Raw genomic sequence first — 18,440 nt, 5'->3', positions numbered from 1 at the left:
AATAGTAGCTACACAGCTGCATGGCTGATGTTCTTCTGCAGAAGAAGCCAGGGAAACAGGACACAGGTATGGCACCTGAGTACGGTAGCATCTGTGCAGCTGCTTTTATAATTGACTGTAGAAAAGTAAAAGAGACTGAAGAAATAGTGAAGCATATTGTTTTCACTTTCTATGTAGGTTGAACATTCCTGATCCAATAATCTGAAATCTGTAACACTCTGGACGCTGAAACTTCGTTGAGCGCTGTTGTGTCATACAAGGAGGAAAGCTCGCATCTGACCTCTGACCTCTGACCTCAGTGACATGCCATAGTGAAAACATAGGTTCACTACAAATATGGTGGGAAACCACCTACAGGCTGAGTTTGTAAGATGCCTATCAAACAAATATAAATTGATTTCATACTTAGCTTTGGATCTCATCCACAAGATGCCTCATTATATATGCAAAAATATTCCCAAATTCAAAATACTCCTAGTCTCAAGCGTCTCAGAGGAGGGCTATCCAAGCTGTGTTAACCCTCACACACACACACATACACACACACACACACACACACACACACACACACACACACACACACACACAGGACATGCAGAGGCCAAAGGTTTCTAGTTGTCCTTGCATGTTCCTTGGTCATCCTGCTTGATGTGGGTTTTCTGGTTAATGATGAGACCACAGTCTACCACCCTGCTCTCGGTACCAAAGCGTAGAAACTTTTGCCGAAACTTCAAGCTGGTTGGGTCTGATCTTCCCACCCTTGCCTTTCCCCCAAGAAACAAGGTGGTTGAGCGTTGTCAACTTTTCCTAAGATTTTTTTATCTTTCTTTTACCTATTTTTTTCATAATGCCACTTGCTCAGTGGCCAACTCATGGGGCCAACCAGACTATGAAATTGGGGCATAACACATGTTTTTACCTCAAAATCACCAGCTATCTCTTCCAAAAGTTGAACAAAGCCCCCGACTTCCTGTTGGCATTCACAGTTGGTATCAAGATGGCGCGGGCAGGTGAGGGGGTTCTTTAGCTTTGTGTGACTTAAGCTGGGATAGCAGTCGACCATTCCTGAAGTCTAGAATGGACACTACCAGGGAATGTGCCAACATTTCTTAGCATGAGGAGGGCTGGGCAGAGCTTCCAAAACCGAAGCTTTTGACGCTTCAGTTTCTGGGTTGAGCCTTCTTAGAGCAGAAGTGGGGAGTAAGCAACTCAGGCTAAAGTCATGGGTAAAGGCTAGGTCTTGGCTTTCTGTGGGCGTCTTTCCAAAATCTTCCCAAACAGAGAGTTTACTCTCCAGCTCCAAAGGAGATGCTGAGCTTGTGTTGGGGAACGCCTCCTCCCATCCCTTCTTCCTCTCATTTGACATTTATCAGGTGAACATCTAACTCATATAAGAGGTTACAAATGGCCAAATGGGGACCCAGGTGTCCATAAGACACAGGCTCACGGCTACATTACAACTTCCATGGGTACCACCTTTTGGGTTCCCTTTCTATAAGAGAAGATACACAGACTTCTATTGGCGCAGAGACAAATTCAATCCAGGTTGGGACTTATTATATAATCTATTATCACTTATTCACTTTTTGCTGATTTACAGAGAAATTGGAGTGAAGCCGGTTTTGTGAACCCCTGAAAGTACTATGGCCCAGGAGTGCCAGTGCAGAAGCTGGTTCCCAGCATGAGGCCCACACCATGGAGTCTGTGGTTTGTAGAGGAGGGTGGCTTTGAACCTACATCCTCAATAATCAAAAGTTAGTTTCTGTGTGTTCTTGGCAGAGGGGAAGCAACCAAGAGGTACAAATGTCTTCCCAGCACTAAAGCCAGCGGCAGCTTAGCAATCGGAAGGGGACTGGGGACATGGCTCTGTAAATAGAATGCCTGTTATACAAGCACAAAAGCCTGAGTTAGGAACTCCAGTAAAAGCCGCGTAAGAGCCAGTGCCCATGTGCCTGTGACCCCAGTGAGGGAGGCAGAGACAGGAAGTTAGCTGATCAGCCAGTCCAAGAAAAAAAAAAGTGAGGTCTGGATTCAGTGAAGAGATACTGTCTCAAAACCTAAGGTGGCGTGTGACAGAGCAATACAGGTGTCTGGTCTGCATATATGCACACTCACATGGCATTGGCCCGCTCACGCATAACTAGAGATAGACTGAAAATTGAAGAAATTAAACAACTTGCCTAAGATTGCACAAACTGATAAGGGACCCAACAGAGGCAAGATTTTGGCCCCAGATCCATCGTCGTCGTCAGTTCCCATCACTGTAACCCATCGCTCAGGAAAGTCAGTTTGCAAAGAGGAAAGGTTATGTCAGCTCATCAGCTCACATCCAGTTAGTCCTGCCTGCTTTGCTCCTGTCCCTTTGGGCCTGTGATCAAGGCAGAATATTATGACAGGGACATGGTTTGAAGGACACTGCTCACGTCATGGTATCCAGGAGAAGGGGTGGGGAGCTGGGGTCCTGATGTGAACGCCCTCCAAGGCCGAGCTCCCAAAGACCTGACTCCTCTTCTGCTAGGCCTCACTTCCTAAAGCTCCCATTATCTCCCAACACCACCACAGGCAACAAAGCCTTTAAGACATAGGAAGATTTTCAAGACACAAACTAGGGACTGGAGAGGTGGCTCGGCAATTAGGAGCGCTCACTGCTCTCCTAGAGGACTGGAGTTTGGGTCCCAGCACTGATGTGGAGAAGCATACAACCACCTATAAGTCCGGCTTCAGGCAGCGTATTCCCTCTTCTGCCTTCTGTGTTCATGTGCACACATATACCCAGCAACATACATATATGCACATAAAAATAATACTAATAATAAATCTTCCTTAAGATATCCAAACTATAGTACTCAGTCTCAAAAAAGAAAGAGAGGGGCCCTGGGGAACCATAGCAACAGCCCAACCATATATACTTTCCTTGGATCTTGGCTAACAGCCACCTCATCTGTAACGTGGAGAGAATGTGACTTCCTTTGCCTCAGGACCAGGTGATTCAAAGACACAAACATCTGCCAGCCATGAAATATTCTGGAAGGGACTCAAGTCTGTGTGCTTATCTTCCAATGAGTGGCTCTCCCCACAGTAGGCCTATAGCAACCCCAAAGAGATGGTCACCCCGAGTTCCTGCCAGGTGAGAAGGACAACCCAGTCAATAGATCACTTCACAAACACTCCAGTGTTCAGCCTTTTCTGGGAACATCGGAGGCAGCCCAGTCCCAGCCTCTGCCAGGCATTACCCTTGTGCTGGGCATGCCAGAGCCACACCTATAGCTGGGGCCCCTCTTGATTGGGAAATGGAGCCCCTCCCTTGATCTAGGATCTAAGCTGCCTCAATTTAAACAGATACTAGCTTTGTTGCTGGGTCTCAGATACTAATTTCTGAGAACTCCCTGGCCCAGACAGCGGCCATGATTTCCTGCTCACTGCCCTACTTGCAGCCTGACGCTGCTTCGAGCATCCCGTCTTCAGAAGCACAAAGCTACTGTCTTCTGTGTGCTGCTCACCACACTTTTCACACACTGCCCCGGCATCTTCAACTGGACACCCCACACACACCCACCGCACCATCCACCTGTCATCCCCACCTACCAGGGAACGCCCTACCCCTTGCCTTACTTCCTGGACCCTGCATGCTCAAATATGTGCTCCTCAACATCTCTCACTGCAGAGATTCCCCCGTGTAAAGTCTGTGCTTTAACAATCTCATCTATTCTTGGAATTTCAAGCAATGGGAGGAAGGTCCACAGGTATACAGTTCGCCTTCAAGTAAGAGCAGTGGAGCAGGAAGAGTAAGAGTGAGAACGTGGGGGATGAATGAAGGTTGTCCCCGCCTTACCGCATATTACAGAGGACAGAGCCCCGGTTCAATGGTGTCCTAAGTGCACAGCCAAGCACAGACAGGCACAGACAGGTCTGTGGTGGATGGATGGATGAGCAAGCAAGCTGTGCTTCCTTCTCAGCCCCCCTGCCACCCCAGACCTCCTCAGGTGGGCATCATTACCTCATCTGATTCATAAATGAGGAAACAGGCATGAGATTAAATGACTGTGTCAGGATCAACATCAAAATAAAAGTCATGGGACTGAGGTGAGATCGCCCTCTCCACCCCCCTCCCAGATCTCCCACCGTCCCCCCTTTTTTTTTTAACTGAAATGGTGCTATCTCATCTTTAAAATATCAGCAACTTTTTCACATGCTCTGTTCCCTCCAGAATGTGTTATTTTTGAAACTAGTGAGGAACTACAGGATGGTGAAGATGTAAAGGGCTCTGAAACGTGTTGGTCCAGCGCAGAGTGGGAGAAGAGGGGAGAGGAGGCTGAGCAGACAGGCGGTAAATCATCCCCGCCCTGTTTGCCCTGCTCTTAAAATAAAATAGAGCAGAAGGTGGCAAGGCCCATGCATCATTTCCCGGGAGCAGGCAGATGCTTATACCCTCTAGGGCGGGGGTCTTTAATTTGGAAAAAGGCAGATATATTGTGGTTCCTCCCATAAGATCTCTTTCTGGGGTCCCAGCACATTGCCTCCTGGGGCTTAGCTCACCAGGATGGCTACCCCACCCTTCCACACATCGTCGCCTCCCATCTGTGTCCCCAGTTGGCATCTTCTGTTGCTACACCAGTGACTTCATTTTTCACTCTTAGCTAAAAATGGGCCTCTCATGATTTTTACCCCATCCTGGGTGTTGACAAGCTCAAGGAGTTGGGCGGGGCCCGCTTCCAGGCATCAAGAGCCACCAAGCATGACTCACCATCCAGAAGTGTGAGAGGACTGGATGTTGAAAATCCAGCCGACAAAAGTCACTGCTTTTGTCACTAGGGCTTCTTCCTCCTTCCACAAGGCAGCTACATTCCTGGAGATGAGAGTGACAACCCAGAACCCCGTGACAGACAGAGCAGGAGGCCCACAAGTCTGTCACATATCAAGGCAGATTCTAGATTTTGTTTCTCACATTCAGGACCAAATGTTAAGGACCACTTAGAAAGCTGTCTGGAAAGGAGAGAGAACACAGGCCTCTTGCTGTGTTCCCAAATTCACAAAGCCTTAGTACTGAGAGCAAAAAAATGATTAGAGATAATTGATTCCAATCTTATTATTTTATAGAAAAGATCTCGAGGCTCAGCAAGGCCAAGTGACTTGACAAAAAGCACACAATGAGGTGAAGAAGCTGGGGCCAGAACCCGTATCTCCGTCTCCTGGCCAGAACCCAGATTTCCATCTCCCGGCCAGAACCTGGATCTCCGTCTCCCTGCCAGAACCCAGATCTCCATCTCACGGCTGCCTCTCTCCTCTCTAACAGAAGCAAGGAAGAATAGTATCCTTCCAGGAGAGATGGCTCAGCTGAGATTTCAGCTTTCCTCTTTGAACTAATTACATTTCCTGTTGCTAGGACAAAATATCTGGCAACAGGGATGTAAGGGAGGAAGGGCTTGTTATGGCTCACAGTTGGAGGGTACACAGTCCCGCCACCGTGGTGATGGCATGACAGCAGGAGCTTGAGGCTGCTGGTCACACTGCATCTGCAATAGGAAAGCAGATGAATGCTGGTGCTCAGTGCACTTTCTTCTTTTTTTTTTAATTCAACCCAAAACATCAGACCATGGGATGGTGCTGCCCACGGTTGGGAGTTGGGGGTGTGTGAAGCATCTTCCTGCATCAGTTAAACCAGTCTGGATAATCTCTTACAGACAAGGTCAGAGGTTTGTTCCCATAACTGACAAGCAAGATTAACCATCAGTCGTTCATCTTGTCACACACACACACACACACACACACACACACACACACACACACACACACACAGATGGGCTATGTGTTTGTTAGGCAGACTCTTCCTGTCTGCTGGTGGAACATGGAGATATATGGGGTTAGGTGAAGAATCCTCGTGTGTGTGTGTGTGTGTGTGTGTGTGTGTGTGTGTGTGTGTGTGACACACACAGCCAGCCTTCTGTCCAGTAAGGACCCTGTTAGCTCAGAACAGATTTAAAAGTCATGGAATCATATACAAAGAGGGACAACACACTACCTGCCACAGCCAGCCCAGAAACCCCCTCTGTAGCTTCCCAGAATGCTGCTGCCCTGAGCTGTGCTACTGAGAAAAGCAAGCAGCCTTTCTTGCTCTGTAGCTGCACAGATCCAGCAGATGAGAGCCTGTCAGACATCAGCCAGCCTTGCCCTTCAGCTGTAGTCTAGGCAAGTGTTCTGCCTTCTAGAGGCCACAGCTGAGTCTTTGCTTGTGACATAGAGGTAACCTACAGCAGACATAACCATTCTTGCCCCACCCCCAAAGATGGGTCTGCACTGCAGGGGTAGACAAGGCTTCTCTCAATGTCTTTTCCCATCAAATTGCTGTGGATGAAGATGATTGGTACCAGATAGACAGATAATCGGTAAGTAAGATAGTAGATTGATCAATACATATATGCATACATACATACACACACATACATACATAGACTGATAGATAGCAACTAGCTATCTAGATAGATGATAAATAAAATAGTAGATATATAATAGATCAATAGATGATAGAGATAGATAGACAGACAGACAGACAGACAGACATCTTTTAGAGAAATAAATTATGGATAATAAAAAAGATTGATAGATGATAGGTAGATCAGTAGATAGATGATAATAGACAGACAGACAGACAGATAGACAGACAAACAGAAGCTTGCCCACCCTCTGTAGAGACATTGAAAAGTAAACATCTCAAACCTGTCCATCCACTTCTTGATAGTAATTCCGCCAAAAGGTCTGACTGAGGCAGAGGCAGAACCGCCCACAGTGTTCTGCAATGAGCCTTTCCCCCTTATTCTCTTAAAGTGGAAAGGCTTCTTCGTTGTTTCAGAGGCTCCAGTTTATAGTCACACAGGTAACACGGCACACTGCTGTGGGCCCCCAAAATAAGATTCACACATGGGGTTTCCCTCCTGCCCTCTTAGGCCAGTTAGAGCCACCCTACCCCCGCTCCACTCCTGAACTTGTCAAGTCATCACCCAAGCGATTTTTTTTTTTATTCAGACCTCTTTTCTTGTTTCCTAGGAAGCACAACTCATTTTGTAAAGCATTCCTAGCATTAAGTTCTTAGACACACATGTGATATCAGCTCCCACAACTATGTAAAAGTCAATCTTTGTAACCCAAGAGTCAAACGTACAAAACCAAGGCCACTGCCCTCTAGCAAACACACCTGACCCTAGCAGTGTAAGTATCACTAGCAGGTGACCACTGTGTGACTCAGATTTCTTCTGTGCCCACCCCCCCCTCTCCCCAAGCAACCACCTCCCACTGTCACCTGTCCATTGTTCATCTGCAGGGACTGCCACTCATACCCCGACTACTGTACGGAAGAACTGTGGTTCTCCTGTTTGATTTTTATTTCGTGTGTTAGCATGTTTGTGTGTGCATTTGTATGGGGCACAGAGTAACAGCTGATGTCTTCCTCAGTTGCTTTCTGACATTTGTTTGTTTGTTTGTTTGTTTGTTTGTTTGTTTGTTTTTTGAGACACTGTCTCTCACTAAACCTAGAACTTGCTGATTCACATAGCATGATTGGCCAATGAGCCCTCCTGTCTCTCTCCTCCCCCATCCCCACCTCCACCTCCCCCTGCTCTAGGATTATGGGTGAGCATCTCTGTGCCTGGATTTTTCTGTAGGCTCTGGGGTTTGAACTCAGGTTCTTACACTTGCTTGGCAAGCACTTGACCACTGAGCCATCTCTCTATCTCTGTCGTCCCAAGCCTTTTTAACTAGAATCATGTGTATAAATGCTAGTTTATTATGCAAATATTTGGCATTTATTCATTTCATTTCTGGCCTCACATGCTTATCTCGGTTTTATGGCTCAGGGTTTCTGTAAGGTTTCTAAACAAAGCCACAGCCGTTCTCCCTACATGCCTTTCAAAGCTGGCACTGGGAGACCCACATTCTGAACCAACCGACAATGCCGATATCACCGCAAATCATCTCAGTCTTTTCTGAGACTAACTTAACAGCAGTAAAGTGGCCCACACCCTCTTATACAATGGTTTTAAGTTTTAGTCTAAGAGAATAGATAATATGTCTGCACAGAGGGGCTTGTGAGAAAACGGTTATGACAGAGAAGAATCCATGGCTGCCAAATTAAAGATCCACCTCAACATTTTCACTCACAGAACAAATGTTTGCCAAGTGCCTTCTCTGGACGAAACATGATTCTCACACCAAGGGTTCAGTGGTGGAAAAAAAAAAAAAAAAATATATATATATATATATATATATATATATATATATATATATATATATTTTGGAGAGAGGTGATTCTGCTTTCCTGGGGAGGTTTTATACTAAACTGTCTTAGGAGGGCAAGCCAAAAATGGAAAAAATGGCAACCACATAAGTGAAATTGTCTCTCAGCTGTACCAAAGAGGTAGAAACAAATAATAGAACTTATTTTTATGAATATGTTTGGTTTAAGCCAATCAATATATGCAAAGTACTATTTCAGTTTGTACTTAGCTTAAGAAACAAACTCCTATACCTTCAGACTTACATCTCCATCTGAATACCAAATTTTTGTCAGAAATAACAGCCTTAATTTACATATTATGAAATTTACCATTACAGGGCTGGAGATAGATCAGTAGTTAAAAATACTTGCTGCTCTTCTGTGGGGGGAGGGCTGGAGTTCAGTTCCCAGCACCCACATGGCAGCTCACAGCTACCTGTACTTCAGCTCCCAGGAACAGGGTATGCTTTTCTGGTCTCTGAGATTGTGCACGTGCACACACACACACACACACACACACACACACACACACACACACACACACACACACACACACACACTTTAATTGGCTTCTGTGTGTTTCCCCTGACTTTCAGTAAAGATATCGTAGCTGACCACACATTTTCCTTAATTCCCTGTCCCTGGGAAAGCAGAGCTTTTCTGCTTCAAGCGGCCCATACCCGGCATTCAAAACGGTTTGCTGGATGAACCCACGCACGGATAAGCAGATAATGGATCTGACTAAGCCCACACGAGCCCAGAATTCCAGTGCTCTGGAGCATCGGAACCCCCGTCCCTCTGTGAGATGCGGTTTTGTTCCCTCCTCCTGCCCCTTAACCTCGGAGCTTTCCAAGAATCATCTGAGTGTAACCTCAGTAAGTGTTTTTCATGATTGAAGATATCCCAGACCTGCAGCCAGCAAAGCTCCCAGCGTGAACAGACGCTAAGCGAAAGCTTCATGTTTGTACAGAGTCAGGAGACTGGCATGCAGAGCAAGCCAAAAATATAAACTCAAAAATATAAGAAATAAGGCTATAGACAGCTTTCTGGAACCTTAATGTCAGCTTATTAAAAGAGCATCTATCGTCCTTGCTCACTGTTCTCCTCAAATGGCACTAGTCAAAGTCGGCTCCAACTCCCTCTAATGGCCAAAGATCTCTGTCTCTCTCTCCCTGTGTGTCTCTCTCTGTCTCTTTCCCAAATATATGTCATTTTCTCTGTCTCTCTCTCCCTGTGTCTCTCTCCCTGTGTCTCTGTCTCTCTGTTCCCGTGTGTGTGTGTGTTTCTCTGTGTGTCTCTATACCTCTCTATTTTATGTCCCGTGTCTGGCTCTGGCTCTGTTTCCCTGTGTCTCTCTGTCTCTTTCCCTCTGTCTCTCCCTCTCCCTCCCCCCCCCTCTGTCTCTCTCTCTTTCTCTCCCTATATCTCTCCCATCCCCCATCTTCAGGTCTCTGGGAACACATGGTTGTCCAGTTCTCGAAATCCGATGGTAGGGGAAAAGGGAACACATGGGACAACTCACTTGGCCATCTTTTCCGAAATATCTGCTGGGGAAATTTCCCTACAGACAGAAGCCTCTGGTGCGTTTCTCCAGGTTTCATGGTAAAAGTGCAAAGCAGGCTGTCTCCAGTCACTCACATGAGGGTGTGGGTGTGAGAACTCAGCGAGGATGCAGGGGAAACTGAGGGAAAACAGGGAAGATTTTCACAGGATGTGGAAGTTCATCCAGGCTTCTGGACAAAGTATGTACTAGCAGAGAATTTCAGAAAAGAGCTCCACTTTTTCAGCCTAGGGAAAATCTACACAACTGTATTTAGCCTTTTTTGTTGAGTGGGTAAAGCGCCTTCGCTTGTCCTGTGTGCTTTCATAAGGCACACAGGGAGGCTGGCTTTAGGGCCTACACCTTTGATCAGAAAGCCTTGGGATAGAGAGAGAAGAATATGCTCCTGAAGACCCCCCCCACCCTTACTCACCAACAATGTTATCTCTCTTCCACAGCCTCGGAGAACAAGACCGTGGCCTCCCTCCTGTGTTACGTAGCATTCCATTGCTGCAGCAGAAACAATTTAAAAGGAGTAAATCCTTTGCCTGCTTCCACTGAAGAAAGAAAGGAGCCAAAGAGATGGCTCAGCAGTTAAGAGCACTGGCTGCTCTTCCAGAGGGCCCAGGGTTCAGGTCCCAGCATCCACACAGCAACTCACAACCATCTTGAGCTCCAGTTCCAGGGAAATATAATGTTCTCTTTTGGCCTGTGTGGGTGCTGTATGCACTGGCACAAATGCAGGCAAATAGTCACACACACACACACACACACACACACACACACACACACAAAAATAAGTAAAAAACATACATGGTTTTAATATATACTAAATATTATATTACAATAATATTAAATAATATACATGCAATATATACACATATAAGCGTACATATACAGGAAGGGTGAATGTGATGGAGATGGCAGGTCCTTTAACCAGAAAGCCTTCCTTAGGTTAAAAACTGTTAAGTGGAATAAGAGTAAGAGCAGTTGTCACCTGGTCTGTCCATCTTCCCCTTGACGCCAGAGACCGGAGGACAACAGTGGTGCCAGCAGCTCCACCTTACAGACGAGAGGCATAGAGTGAAGTGGCAGCATCAGGATGTGGGTATCGGAGGCCTCTCCAGCTCCCAGTGATGGAGAGAGGGTCTGGAGGAACAGAGATGCTGACCCTGCCTCGCAGGTTCTTATCCACATCCTTCAGCCAGCAGCAAAGACAGGCATGTCCCCGATGAACAGACAGAGCAGTCTTCAAACCCCAGCATGGTGCCTCCGGAGCACAGAGAGCATCGCATCTCCATCACTCTTAAGGCCAGTAAGGCACAGCTATGACTTCACACTGTGAAGCTGTTTTAGAACTATAAACCTCCATTCTCTCTGGGCTTAGAAGGGGGACACTCCAGAGCCTCCGGCCTGGACCACTGCCAGCATCCAGTCCATGACCAGATGAATGCAACCCAGGATACAGGATTTCCCTTGTTCATTTTCTCCACACGTCCCCCCAGAGGCCACAGAGGCGTGTTTGGTAGTGAGTTGTATTCTTTCTTTTGACAAGTGGAAAGAGGCCAGATTGGGAGGCTGTTCCTGCCAATGGCTGAACACAGACATGCGCCTGGGGCTAAAGGGCCTGCTCAGCTTGTCTGACAAGAGGCTTATACCAGATTTCAATATCAGGGTTGCCCCCTCCGAAGATACAAGAGCAGGATTACCCACCACATCAGGCAGACAGACGTGGCAGACTAGGGTCTTTAAGGTTACCCCACATCCCATAGGCATAAAAGGGGTCCCCCTGTATTCTGTAGGTGCCAGTGTGTGTGAGTCAGTTTTTGAGGTCACGTGGCTGTTTCCTCCTCCTCTCCTTGTCCCAGAGCTCCCCTTGTCTTCTGAATAACTCCTTTTCCCAACTACAGTGTACATGGGGCTCATCAAAGGAGGGCACCCCTGAGATTTTAGTCACCCCACCATTAGCTACCCCCTGCAGACGCGAGCTCATCTGATCTGAGATCACCTTGAGGAGTAAGTGGAAAAGTTAGGACTCTTGCTAGTACTAGCATTTCTACACAAAATACCTAGCAACAGAAAGTTTCCAAAAGGAAAAAAAAAAAAAAAGGAGTTCGTATATCAAATCAGTTATCTTGGGGGTGACCAGGGACCCAAGTCTGAATATGCATTTACTTATGTCCTGATATACTTGTGTACGTCAGTAGAAGGCAGCTTTATGCACTACTTTTAGCACCTACATCTGGACTGTGACCTGATGCAGGAAGCCAAGTGTAGCAGGGATTCACACCGGTGTCCAGATCAGCAGCTATTGGTGATGACATCTGTATTAAGGCTTTACAGAGGACTTTTAGTGCACACAAAAATGGCTAGGAAGTCAGTGCTGTACCATCTTGGTCTCTGTTCTCAGTGAAGACTGGAGATCACCTTTAGCCCTGTTCTATAGGGTCCAAAGAATGATCTATAACAGCAATGCTTTCTGTTTTGGAATGAGTGAGTTTATGAAGAATATAGCAAAGATAGTATGCACACAAGCTCGGCCAATATCCGACAAGGCAAAACAAGTTGATGGTCTTGTGGTGCCCACGAGCTGCAGAAAAGTTCAAAGTTTCTGGTGCCCCTATGGGAATGAGCACCTTTGATTTTCTGGGGCCTTTTCAGCTTTCCTGGGCCTCAGAGCCACTGAGATCCATTTTTTGGAGGAGGATGATGATGACAACAAGGAAGAGAAAGAGAGAAACACAAGGGGCTGAGGGAGCTATAGGCTTGTTGGTTCTCAGCCTCCAGAAATGTTCTGTTTCGGCTTCAGTCCAGGGGGAGGGATGAGATTCCACAACAACTTTGGCTTTGATGATCTTGTACAAGATTTCAGCGAGATGGGGGCGCCTGGACTTTGCCTTTCCCCTCTCCTGGACTTCCAGGTCCTGAGTCAGAAATATGGCAAAGGAATATTGGGCGGGGGGCAGATGCTGTGGGACTCAGTGTCTAAGTACCCAGATAGTCACCAGCCCAAGACCCTTGAGGAGGTCTTGGAGAGCCGTGTAAGCCCTGAATCCCCCAAACCAGCTCCAGATTGGGAAATCACAGGGCCCATTTATAGGTTGGATGGTGTATGGCTTGCCAGAGAAGACAATGATATTGACTCCAGGTTTCCGAGGAAAGTCTTGGCTCACTTCTTCAACTCCAGCCCAAACCTTATGTCAAGAGCACCTCTGTGGCCAAGATCACTAAGCCAGATAGGACAGTGGAGGATTGCCACACCAAGATGGATAATGAGAGCCAGAGAGAGACACAGTGACCCATCAAGAAGCATGCGACAGTTACAGAAGCAATCTAGGTGTTCCAAGACGCCCATCCACCCTGGATTTGCTCCTAGGATGTTGGTTTCGGTCCCAGTAGTCTTGTTAACCTTTAGAAGCATTCGGGTTCTTTCACTCCCTTCTCGCTGCCTATTGCCAATAAGCTTAGCTTTTCCTGTCATCCCAAAGGTCTTGAGTATGGGAAACAATTAATCGAGCTTATGCCAGTTTGTCGTTCATTCAAACAGAAAAATAGAGCCTTTATTTATGCTTTAAAAATGGTGTGTGCACACACATGAAAGAGAAGGAGAGAGAGAGAGAGAGAGACAGAAAGGAATGTGTATTGTCAAATCAGGTGCTCAAACACCCCAAGGAAACCAACAAAGGAAACCATGTTGATATTATCAGCTGGAGTTTCCAATATGGACGGTCTGGGGAAAAGCAGAGTATCTCCTCAGGTGAAGCTTCCAAGTGAACAAACATAGCATCAGGTAAAGATGACTTCGAATTAGGTCCCCACAAATCCAGCAGAGACCCGCTAGGGAAGTCAGAGCAGTCAGCCTGAGAGCCCCATTAAGCTTTCTCCCCGTGGATGAGCCCCAGATGGCTGAATTTTCTGGCTTCTCTTCCCCCATTTCAGGCGCTTTTGTGTCTGGTGGTAAACTTGGCAACCTCTGTTGGAAATGGCTTACCTTCTGTGTTCTCAGAGGCACAGTGTTTTCACTCTTGAGCTGGCTTACTCTTCTCCTCCCTCCCTGTCACAGAGTTAGGTGGCATGTCCACCCCTAGACAAGGAACCTTAAGACAAGCATGTTTGGGTCTAAATGGGGTGAGGCACTTCTAGAGTCAAATTCTCAGGAGCTCAGACAAAACATGACAACTTACCAGTACGATGTGCATTATAGGCACTGAGACAGTTACTCTGGGTTGTCAGTTTAATCAGGCTGGACAAGGGAGATTAATAACTCTGTGTGTGTGTGTGTGTGTGTGTGTGTGTGTGTACACATGTGTGTGTGCATGCACATGTGTGTGCTCACATGCGTGCACAAGGGGGTACACATGACAAGCACATGTAGGTAGCATTTCCACTAAAAATTAAGGGGGAAAAGACCGACCTGGATATGTGTGGCACCATCCCCATGGGAGCCTGATGGTATAAAGCGGTCAAGGAGAAAGCCCCAGCTAACAGAAGCATTCTTTCTCTCCCTCTCTGCCTCCTCGCCCTATGGTGTGAGATTCCTAGTCTTCATCCTCTCTGCCACAATTGACTGAGCACTCTGAAACTGTAGGCGAAATGAGCTCTTCCTCCCATAAGGCATACCTGGAACGCCATCGCAGGGGCACAGAAGTGACAAACATGGGCAGCACTTACAAGTGTAAAGGCTTGTGAGGTCTGTTCTATTCAAAACTGTCACAGAGGACTGAGATGTCCTCCTGGGGCCCTGAGGAGGGACAGTGATATAAACCAGATCTGGAACACAGATCCCCCCAGTGTTTGCAAATGAGAGGGGACAGCAGCAAAGCAGTGGGAAATAATGTTGGCAATTATGGCTAACTCCAAACTCTGAAACTATGGGGTGTAAAAAATCAAAATTTTCCTATAAAAATGGCCTACCATTTAGGCTTAGGGTTCTTAAGTTCCAGGAGCCAGGCTTGCCCCCAACGTACCACTGAAATCCTACACACACACACACACACACACACACACACACACACACACACACACACACACTACAAAGCCTCAGATCCAAAGCTGGCTTTGCTCCTTCAGGAAGTTCAAAGAGGAGAGTCAAGCGCGTTAACTACAGAGAGCCTGAGTCTTCATCCCACAAATGTCAGGCCCAGGGTGGCTGGTGAGAGTTCTGCCATGGAGATTCTGCACAGCCCTAGCACTTCTTTGTTGCGGGAAACCAAAGCGTCATGGTTTCCAGAGCATTGCAGAGCTGTTCTTAGTAGAACCATTTTGCCTGTGGTCAGCCCTGAAGGGGAGATCCTCAGTCACCCTCAGCACCCACTGCCCTTCCATGAGGGCCCAGCACCAACTATCCAGTCCTCCTTTCATCTTACACCCTCTCTGAGGGGACTCTGTGTGAGACTTCACATCTCCAGGACTTTGCATCACAGGAGGCCAACACAAAGCCACGGGTTTCCTTTTTTTTTTTTTTTTTTTCCATGTTATTTCATAAAAATAAAAAAGTAGCCACCCAGGGAGGTAGGCTTTGAAAACTGCGTGTATCCCTGCGCTAGCATGGCTTTGATGTGTGAGGACCTCAGAGGGAGGCATGGGTCTGGACCGAGGCTCTTCAGCTCCTCAGCTGTCTGGGGAAACCCTTCCCTGGGAGCTGCATTGACCAGAGAAGGAGCAGAGCTTGGGCTCCAAGTAGCCTCAGCTTCTCAGGTGTTTCGGGCAACCCTCCCCTGGGAGATGCACCATCTCTGTTGAATGGGCCTCCTCTCAGAGCTGTGAGGTTCCTGGGCTCCCAAGGATACCCTTGGGACACTGTGCCACCTTAGGCCCTTGGAGGCGTGGACACCCTGCTGCTCGAGTACCAGAAGACAGGCCACACCACCCACTCACAACCCTGAGGAGTCTCCCTTCGACTGACAGCTTGTCAGATAGCTTCCAGGAGACCCAGCTGAGAGCAGCTGAGATCATGGTGGGCTTCACTTTGACTACGATGGCTTACTTATGCATATACTCCTTGCTCTCTACTTAAAACCAAATTTCCTCTTAGAACCTGAAGATGGATTTGGGGTGAGATTCCTGGACTTTGTTGTCCCTCTTTCCAATGAGTAAATCTCCTTTTTCTGTGTTTCACTATTATGTCTATTAAGTCAGCCTATGGTGGCAGAATGGGGGTGCTAGTTGTTAGGGCTGCCGGGGCCCAGGCTCTCACTCTAAAAGTTCTGGTACTATAACCACTGAATATTAGATAGAGCAGAATCTGCATGGCCCCAAGCATTTCTTTTCTTTTCTCTCCTCTCCACCTGCTGGTTTAGCAGTTGTGAGCTAAGCAAGAAAGACTGCTGTACCTTGTCCCAGAAGATTTCTGTGCTGACTGGATTTTCGGTCAACTTGACCCAAGCTCGTGTCACCTAGAAAGAAGAAACTCAATTAAGAAAATGTCTCAGACAGATATGGTGGTTGACAAGTCCAGGGGAGGGGCTTTCTTGGCCAATGATTATATTCATTTGCTTTCTGTTGTGGGGGAAAAAAGGCCACAACCAAAGGCAACTTGGAAAAAAAAAAGTTTTACTTGGATTACATATCCTGAGTCACACAGCCCATTGGGGGAAATCGGGGCAGGGACCTGGAGGCAGGACCTGAAGCAGAGGCCACAGAGGAGTGCCGCTTACTGACTTTTGCTCCTCCTGACTTGCTCATTTTGCTTTGTAATACGTGCCAGGACCGCCCACTCAGGGACAGCACCACCCGCAGTGGGCGGAGCCTTTCCATATGAAGGATTGGAGGGGGCTCATGAGATTTAGTGCAGCAGAAAAACTTCACAAGTCTGGGGGAAAAGCTTTAAGATTCACAAAGGCTCCTCCCCAAAGTACTAGAAGTGACAACTGCTGAGGGGGTTTCTGACCCCTGCCAAGCTGCAGAGGGGTTAGATTCCCAGACGCGTGAGCTTCCTGCAGGTTGTACAGAGACTTCCAAGAGCCCAGCTGTTTAGAGTTGTCATGTGTCAAGGTGGGCTTTGTCATGGTGCAGCCGCCTTTGACCTGTTCCTGCTCCTGTAAGTAAACCTTGTCTATTAACTTTCCTTCAACTGAGCCGTCCTCATTCAGAAGAAATATCTACACAGTAGCCAGATGACCAGGTCCCAGCAGTAGCCCCTCCTGGACTCAGAGCTCAAGCTCTACACTGCTGGCAGGAGCCTGTGCCTACAGGTCTGTCACCAGCCACCTGTCCTGTTCCCTTTTGCTGCCCTGGATATTAATGAGCCTGAAGATTCTGGAGTCAAACTAGCCTCATCTACAGTCCTCAGACTAATGATAACGTGCTGTGAAACCTTGGATAATTCTCTGATCTGTGTGAGCCCCAGTTTCTACTATAATATAAGAAAAATGAGATCTGTGTCTTAGGTTGCATCACAGGCAGAGATGAAAACACCATCACGTTTGCATAGGGGTGCTTGGTAAATGGTGGGTTTTGCTTTTCCTCTCTGTGCCCTTGGTAAAATGGCAGACGTCCCTGCCAAGGGCCCCTCCACTCAGAAACTGGAGCACGTGCCTGTTCTGTACCAAGCATTATTATAGGTACTGCAAACACAGGAAGGAAACAAAACCCTAATAACGCTCTAACAGTCTGGGTTGGGGAGGGCTCAGCGTGTTAGAGCATTTGCTGCTTTTTCAAAGGACCAAAGCTCAGTTCCCAACAGCCACATTGGATAGCTACCATCCCCTGTACCTCCAACTCCAGGAGACCTCTTCTGGCCTCCATGAGCACTTGCACTCATGCATGCGCGCGCACACACACACACACACACACACACACACACACACACACACACACACAATAATTGTTTAAGATATAATAGTTTTGTAGGGTTGCTATGACAATACATCATATACTAAACAGCTTAAACAACAGGCTGTCTCACATCTCTCGAGTCTGCATATCTAAATCAAGAGCCAGCAAGGGTGGTCACAATGAGGTCACAATGGGTGAGAATCTGTCCCAGGGCCTTTGTGCTAGCCTCCCATGGCTGATGCAATGTTCAGCATGGTTTGCCTTGAGGCCACATCACCTATAACTCTGCCTTTGGCTTCACACAGCATATCCCTCGTGTGACATCTATCTCTGTCTAAATGTCCCCTCCCTTTTTACAAAGACAGTAGCTGTACAGCATTAGGGCTCACCCCAAAAAAATCATATTCTGAGTGCTGTGGTCTGATGTAAGATGTCACCCATAAACTCATGTGGTTGTGAGCACTTGGTCCCCAGCTTGTGGGATGGACAGCTGTGGGACCCTTAGGAGGTGGGAGCCCACTGGAGGGATGGGTCACTGGCGATGGTTGCTGAGGTTCTTTTAGGCCCACTCTACTTCCTGTTTACTCTCTGCCTATTGTCTGCAAAAACAAAAATGTTACCAGCTGCCTCAAGCTCCAGCTGTTTTGGACTGTGTCTCCTCCAACTGTGAGCCAAAATAAGCCCTTCCTCCCTTCAGCTGCTTATCGGGTATTTAGTTAAAGCACCTAGAAAAGTAGCTAATACACTGAGTGGCCCAGCGGCAGTGTTGCTCTCTGTCCACTTCCTCAGCCGCCTTTGATTTATGAATTGAGGTGATTTTAGCAAATTTATTCTAATTCAGCTTAATCTCTTGCAGTC

General features: G+C 47.2%; 1 protein-coding gene and 1 pseudogene across 1 annotated transcript in view; both read left to right on the top strand.

Annotated features, from left to right (window-relative positions):
- The window catches only part of Myzap (myocardial zonula adherens protein), a 725,358-nt gene that overhangs the window by 529,734 nt on the left and 177,184 nt on the right, over window positions 1-18,440 (top strand). The gene's annotated exons all lie outside the window — the stretch shown is intronic.
- On the top strand, window positions 998-13,205 carry LOC127197931 (HCLS1-associated protein X-1-like; annotated as a pseudogene).

The sequence above is a fragment of the Acomys russatus genome, chromosome 14 (assembly GCF_903995435.1).
Source record: "Acomys russatus chromosome 14, mAcoRus1.1, whole genome shotgun sequence".
Taxonomy (NCBI): Eukaryota; Metazoa; Chordata; class Mammalia; order Rodentia; family Muridae; genus Acomys; species Acomys russatus.
Note: the sequence above shows the minus strand (reverse complement) of the source record. Positions and strands in the feature narration are given on the sequence as shown.